Raw genomic sequence first — 8,354 nt, 5'->3', positions numbered from 1 at the left:
AAAGCTACAGGTTAGTTTAGTGTGACCTCTGCACAGTGTTCAGCTAAAGCTGCAAGTTAGTGTAATGCGTCCTCCTCACAGTGTGCAGCTAAAGCTACAAGTTAGTGTAGTGCGACCTTTGCACAGTGTTCAGCTAAAGCTACCTGTAGAAGGTTGGTGGTGCTTTCCTGAACCTATCACTACCGCAGGCAGCTAAAGTATTTACACGTTAGTTTAGTGCGACCTCTGCACAGTGTTCAGCTAAAGCTACCTGTAGAAGGTTGGTGGTGTTTTCCTGATCCTATCACTACCGCAGGCAGCTAAATTATTTACACGTTGGTGTAGTGCGACCTCTGCACAGTGTTCAGCTAAAGCTACCTGTAGAAGGTTGGTGGTGTTCTCATACTGTAGGCAGGCAGTTGATTTTGCTAGCTGCAGTATCAGTATATATATATATATATATATATATATATATATATATATATATATATATATATATATATATATATATATATATATATATCCCAGCTTAGTGCAGCTACATCTCACTGCAGGCCATTAGTGGGTCTAGACCCAACAAGGAGAGGCAGACAGTCACAAGCCAATAAAAGAAGGCAAGCAGGCTCTGTGTCTAGAGGCAATGGTGGTGGTCGTGGAGACGGTGCATCCTCATCCGCACATGGCTGTGGGACACGCTTGGCCTTTTTTTCGGCAGCTGGCCGTGTTGAGCCGCAACATGCGGAAGACTTGGTCGAGTGGATGACCAAGCCGCCTTCATCCTCCTCATCCTCCCTCACCCATGCTCAGGTTACTTTGTCTGGCAAAGCAGCTGCCAACGCGGCCTCTTCCCTCGGCTTAATGGCATCAGTGACTCCTTCCCTAGCCCCACCATGTCCTCCTGAGGAGTCCCTCGAACTGTTTGACCACAGTGTTGGGTACATGCTCCAGGAGGATGCCCAGCGTTTAGAAGGCTCTGATGATGATACTGAGCTAGATGAAGGCAGTAACGTGAGCATGGACAGAGGGGGTGCCCAAGAAGGACAGCAATCTGGCAGTCATGCTCCCCCTGCTGCAGCATACTGCCAGGTTTGCTCCAGTGATGAGGAGGGAGGGGATGATGAGGTCACTGACTCAATGTGGGTGCCTGATAGGAGAGAGGAGGAGGCACATCACCAGTGAGGCAGGATGCCCTCCAGGGGCCAGCCTAAGGGCAGCACACTGACTACATCACACCGCAAAGCTCCGCATGTGCAGGGCGCTGCTGTCTCTGCATGTTTTTCCAAAAGTTCTTTGGTGTGGGCCTTTTTTGAGATGAGTGCATCAGATCGCACCGCTGCTATTTGCAACATATGTCTCAAGCGTATCTCCCGTGGCCAAAACATTTCCCGCTTGGGCACCACATGCTTGACCAGACATATGTTGACCTGCCATGCAGTTCGTTGGCAAGCATATCTAAAAGACCCACACCAAAGAACAAAAGGACCTCTCCTTGCTCCTCATCAGCTGAGATCTCCAACCAGGTGTGTCACAGCCAAGTACTTGTGGGCAATCTGCTTTCGGTACACCGACGTCAGATTGTACCAGGCAAATTTCCCTGCCCCAGCTGCTGCACCGCCGAAAGAAGTTCGCTCCCAGCCATCCACATGCCCAGCGGTTGAATGCTAGCTTGGCAAAATTGCTAGCACTTCAACTGCTACCTTTTCAGTTGGTAGACTCTGCCCCCTTCCATGAGTTTGTGCAATGTGCAGTTCCTCAGTGGCAGGTACCCAAATGCCACTTTTTCTCACATAAGGTGATTCCGGCTCTCTACCGGCATGTGGAAGGCAATGTCTTGGCCTCACTGGACAGGGCGGTCAGCAGTAAGGTGCTTATTACAGCTGACTCATGGTCCAGCAGGCATGGACAGGGACGTTACCTAAGTTTCACGGCGCATTGGGTCACTCTGCTGGCAGCTGGGAAGGATGCAGGACAAGGTGCAGTAGTGTTGGAGGTTGTTCCGCCACCACGCCTCCAAAATGTTAACGATTGTGACACACCTCTCTCCTCCACACCCTCCTCTTCTTCTTCCTCCATGGCCTCTTCTTGTGCTTTGTCCTCGGAACCAGCTCCATAGGCATTCAAGGGGCTATGCAAGTATGCAGGCCAAAAGATGCCATGCGGTGCTTGATCTGGTGTGCTTGGGGGACAGGAGCCACACTGGGGCAGAGGTTCTGTCAGCTCTGCAGGGGCAGGTTCAGAGGTGATTGACGCCATGCCAACTTAAGGCAGGAATGGTGGTTTGCGACAATGGCACCAACCTTTCTCTCCGCCCTCCGACAGGGACAACTGACCCATGTGCCCTGTTTGCCTCACGTCCTTAACTTGGTGGTGTAGTGGTTCTTGTGCAGGTACCCAGGCTTACAGGGTGTCCTGAGGCAGGTCAGGAAAGTCTGTGTGCATTTCCGCCAGTCATATAATGCCAGTGCTTGGCTGGCAGACCTCCAAAGGAGTTTAACCTGCCCAAGAACCGCCTAATCTGTGACATGCCCACCAGGTGGAAATCAATGTTGGTCATGCTGCAGTGGCTGCACATGCAGCAGAGGGCCATCAATGAGTACCTGTGCGACTATGGCACCAGGACAGGGTCAGGGGAGCTTGTTTTTTTTCCCGACACCAGTGGGCCATGATCAGGGATGCATGCACTGTCCTGTCACTATTTGAGGAGGCCACAAGGATGGTGAGCAGTGACAGTGCATGCATCAGTGACACTGTCCCCCTTATCCACCTTTTGGAGCACACGCTGTGTGGAATAATGGACAGGGCACTTGAGGCAGAACACAGGCAGGAAGAGTAGAACTTCCTTAGCTCTCAAGGCCCCCTTTATCCAGACAGTGTTCCTGCGTGCCCGCTGATCACACAGGAAGAGGATGAGGAGGAGGAGGAGGAAGAGGAGGAGGATTGTGTCAGTATGCAGGTGGAGCCTGGCACTCAGCATCAGCAGCAGTCTTTAAGGCATCAGTCCCAAGAAACACATGGACTTGTATGTGGCTGGGAGGAGGTGGCTGCGGACCATGTCGTCCTTAGTGACCCAAAGGACTCCGGACCGAATGCCTCAGCAAACCTACGCTGCATGGCCTCCCTGATCCTGCAAAGCCTGCGTAAGGATCCTCGTATTTATGGTATCAAGGAGAAGGACCAATACTGGCTGGCAACCCTCCTTGATCCACGTTACAAGTGTAAGGTTGCGGACCTTATCTTGCCATCGCAGAGAGAGCAGAGGATGAAACATCTTCGGGAGGCCTTGCAGAAAGGTCTGTGCAACGCGTTCCCAGAGACTGGGAGGTTACAAACTCCTGTTTCTGGACAACGTTTTGCTGAGGCTTCGGTCAGTCAAAGAAGGAGCGTTGGAGAAGGTGGCCATCTGACCGATGCATTCAGACAATTTTTTAGTCCGCAGCCCCAAGGTATGATCGGTTCCAGCAACCATCGCCAGCGTCTGTTTTACATTGTGCAGGAATACCTAGGGGCAGGATCTGACTTGGACACCTTTCCCACCGAAAATCCTCTGGGTTACTGGGTCTTGAGGATGGATCACTGGCCAGAGCTTGCACAGTATGCAATTGAGCTACTGGCCTGTCCTGCATCCAGCGTTCTTTCGGAACGCACATTCAGTGCTGCTGGAGGTTTTGTAACCAATCACAGGGTGCGCCTGTCCACCAACTCGGTCGATCAACTGACCTTCATAAAAATGAATCAGTCTTGGATCACCACCAGCTACCAAGCACCTGATGCTGATGTAACCAAATATTTTTTTTTTAAATGTCAGATCCCTTCAAAGACTGCCTATGCTGAGTGACTATCCTGTTATACTGAGTAATTATCCTTTTCCTCCTCAATGATCATGCTGATAGCTTGTAAGAATATTTTTGTTCTGGGCGTAAGGCCCAATTTTTCAGCCCCTGTTTAACAGGGGCGTGTAATTACAATTTTTGATGCAATTCTTTTGCAGCAGGGCTCGTTCCTGCATTTCAACTAGAGTATCTGTGAGGGGTTGCAGTGTTGTGGCACTAGCACCAGTGCCTAAGGCCCAATTTTTCTGCCCCTGTTCAACAGGGACATGTAATTAGAATTCTTGATCTAATATTTCACAGCAGGGCCCGTTTCTGTGCCCACCAAGATTAACTGTGAGGACTTACAGTGTTGTGGCACCAACACCACCACCACCACCAAAGGCCCAATTTTTCAGCCCCTGTTCAACAGGGGCATGTAATTACAATTCTTGATCGAATATTTCACAGCAGGGCCAGTTTCTGCGCCCACCAAGATTAACTGTGAGGACTTACAGTGTTGTGGCACCAACACCACCATCACCACCACCAAAGGCCCAATTTTTCAGCCCCTGTTCAACAGGGGCATGTAATTACAATTCTTGATCGAATATTTCACAGCAGGGCCAGTTTCTGCGCCCACCAAGATTAACTGTGAGGACTTACATTGTTGTGGCACCAGCACCAACACCACCACCAAAGGCCCAATTTTCCAGCCCCTGTTCAACAGGGTCATGTAATTACAATTCTTGATCTAATATTTCACAGCAGGGCCCATTCCAGCGCCCACCAAGAGTAACTGTGAGGACTTACAATGTTGTGGCACCAGCACCACCATCACCAAAGGCCCAATTTTTCTGGCCCTGTTCAACAGTGGCAAATAATTACAATTCTTGATCTAATATTTCACATCAGGGCCCTGTGAGGGCTTACAGTGTTGAGGCCTCAACAACACCTAAGGCCCAAATTTCTGCTGAGTATATAGGGCAGGCCCCTACTTTCAAACATCCAACTTACAAACAACTCCTACTTGCAAACGGAAGGAGACAACAGGAAGTGAGATGAAATCTACTCCATACGAAGGGAAATTCTCTCCTGTAAGAGTTAATATGGGAAAAACGTTTCTCCTTTCCACTGATGCTTTATCACCAATCCTTGTTTCACCAAAAACCCCAAATTTTCAAAAAACATTTGTCATTGGGACAAAAAGTGAGGTGAAATCTTCTGAAGAGGAGCACAGACAGCAAAACAAATGTCACAGGGATGATAACCCTTCCCTATGTTTTCCAAAAAGCTTAAAAACAGATTTTTTGGCTGGAGCTACACTTTAAAAATGTACCAGTTCAAAATTACAAACAGATTATACTTAACAACAAACCTACAGTCCCTGTCTTGTTTGCACCGCCTGTATACTGCTGTTCAGAGTATACAGGGCCTGGGGGCCCCACGCCTTTCCTTTTTTTAATCTGGGTGCGGGGTTCCCCTTAATATCCATACAGGACCCAAAGGGCCTGGTAATGGACTGGAGGGTACCCATGCTGTTTGTCTCACTGATGTTCATCCATATTGCCAGGACCCAACATTACATTAAAGCCGCAAGCAGTTTTAAATGACCTTTTTTCCTTTAAAAATGTCATTTTGTGCAGGGACTGTTCTAAGCACGGGAAACACGCACCACTTTACAGGCATACTATAGACACCCCCCAGGTACGATATTTAAAGGAATATTTCCCCTTTTTTTTTTTTTACTTTAAGCATCATTAAAATCACTGCTCCCGAAAAAACGGCCATTTTTAAAAGTTTTTTTTTGCATTGATACATGTCCCCTGGGGCAGGACCCAGGTCCCCAAACCCTTTTTAGGAAAATACCATGCAAATTAGCCTTTAAAATTAGCACTTTTGATTTCGAACGTTCGAGTCCCATAGACGTCAATGGGGTTCTAATGTTCGTGCAAATTTTTGGTCCGTTCACAGGTTCTGGTGCGAACCGAACTGGAGGGGGGGGGTGTTCGGCTCATCCTTAATATACTTATATCATTCTCTAGTTGTTTTTTAAAATTTCAGCTTGTGCAAAATCTAAAATTACATTTTTGTTTTAAATGCAGTATTTTTTGGGTTACATTATAAAACTAAGATTACATTATAAAACATTATAAAACTAAGAATATATACACACACACATTATATATATATATATATATATATATATATATATATATATATATATATATATATATATATATATATATATATATATATATAATTTGTTTGCATACATAAATATTCTTTAATATTTTTATAATTTTTTTTTAAAGAGAAATCTGCTAATTGCACAACTTTTGGCCAGGTATCCGGCCCCTGAACATGATAGAGCTTTCCAAACAATCCAATCATGCCCATTACAAGTGATGATTTGAGTACTTCACTATTGCAAGAGACAGCAGAAGACAGAATTGGCAATACACACTGGTGTCTGTGTGAGTGTTGCATAACAATGGCAACACAAATAGAATCTGTTTGCTGTAGAGAAATAGATGAGGTCCAAGGCTGTATCCCTGAGGGCAGCAAATGCATCTCAAATGCTGATATGTTCATCTCCCAAATTGCTACTGAGCAACATGTTCGGCTGATGTTCATGACCATGCATCTGGAGGATCTACCTGTCGTGGATGCCAACAACAATAGGTTCATTGATTATTTATACTGTAATTAATTAAATTTTTTTTAAATAAATGTAACTCTGTCTTAGTACGCATTTCACTTAATTTTTTTTTTAGGCGATTGAGGAAAATGGCATACCGGGCATTCATTGCGTGGATCTATGGATTCTTAGGGAAGGGCAACAGAAGAGTTATTCCATCTTGTGCTGTAAAAGTTGTGAGAGAGGTAATTCCAGATACAAATGGTTCTTATGTGGGTTTCCTATATTCTGACGATTACGGTGCATCAGAAAGGGCATTTCATTAAAGATAGATTAGATTAGATTTATATGTCAATTTTTACATTTTTTTTTACTTTGGTTTTATGTTCATAATTTTTTTTTTTTGTGTTTTAAATAAATATTATTATTATTATTATTTCATTATAAATATTGTTTTTATTTTTTTAATCCACTATAATTAATTAACACATTAGCTGCGTGAATAAACATTATTTGACATTTTTTATTTATTTTTTTTAATTGGAATCATTAATTTCAAATTTAACAGGTTTATCAATGTAATAAAATATTATAAATATATCTAATAATATATTACACTTTATATCATACAAATTATCATACAGAAAAAAAGCAATTCATTTTTTTTTTGGTTTAAGATTTTTTTTTTTTTTAAATAAGATTTAGAAAACCAAAAATATGGTATATGGACATATGACAATTACCGTTTTTATTTATCAAGTGTTGGAAAACGTGTCATATGTTTCTGCACAGCAATACTGGTTTCTGGCCTTTCTACAAGAGCTATGTTTTTTGCCATTTCTGGATTTTTGGGTTTCCAAGAAGTAATTAGGGTAACCTCAACTATGCTAATCATCTTGGAAAGAATGTGGATGGCAGGTTCATTGTCCATTTTTTAGAATACATTACGCACAATCCACTTATTTTTACCTCTTGGAAACTCCAAATTTTTTGATTCCACCAAAATTTCTTCTCCTCTTTTATCTATTTTTTTGTCAGAGCGGGGTAGCGCATCACATCATGATTGTGGCATAATGCTGCCAATTTAGTTCTGGCTTCCATTGAATCAAATCGGTAATAAATTCGTTTTGGGCGATATTTTAGAATCGTACTGTGATATGTTTCTATAACCCCGGTTTGACAAAAGAAGTTTCCTGACAGGCTCCATGGCAGCATACGTGTGGGTTAGCCCTGCCTCCATAACTACCCAATAGGACCCCTCTCCCATAAATCTTTGCTCTAGGCTGCTATCTATGTTCCTTTTTTGTCCTCCTCTGTAGGACCAGGTGTTGGTTCTCCTACCTGAAGATAACCTCCCTACGATCGAATCAGCCGAGTGCCAAAGTTTGTTCCTCAGATAGGCCCTGACTGTTAAGCACGATATGGAGTGTACAGCAGAGTAGCGCTGAAGATTGGAATTGGTTCATCTATGTGCGCACGGTCTGTTTGCCTAATGTTACCAGGCGACCATTATCTGCTACAAAGTCTGGTGTGTGTGTATGGCGGTTTCCTCGGCTCAGGTGATCGTAAGTGGAGGGGTAAGTTTTTATATATATGTATACACATGGCAGCAGTGTTTGTGTGTTGTTTGTACCTTTTCCTGTGTTTTTTTTCTTATTACTGGTGTCCCAGCTGGTGCTGACGCTTCTTGCATTCCAGCAGCCACTCTCTCTATCACTTCCGGGTATCGGCGTGGGCTCTGCGCATGCGCGGACCCGATACGCAGATGAGGCTTGGTTCGCGCATGCGCATGAGCATCTCACATCTGACGCCGTCAATGACATCATGGGTGCCACTTTTAAAAGCTGTGGGAAGCTTACAGAGGGAATGATCGTGGTTGATACGATGACTTCCCGGGGCAGCTATCTTGTCGGCTCAAGGTAAGACAA

This window comes from Aquarana catesbeiana, linkage group LG04 (assembly GCF_042186555.1).
Source record: "Aquarana catesbeiana isolate 2022-GZ linkage group LG04, ASM4218655v1, whole genome shotgun sequence".
Taxonomy (NCBI): Eukaryota; Metazoa; Chordata; class Amphibia; order Anura; family Ranidae; genus Aquarana; species Aquarana catesbeiana.
This window is presented reverse-complemented; position numbering follows the sequence as displayed.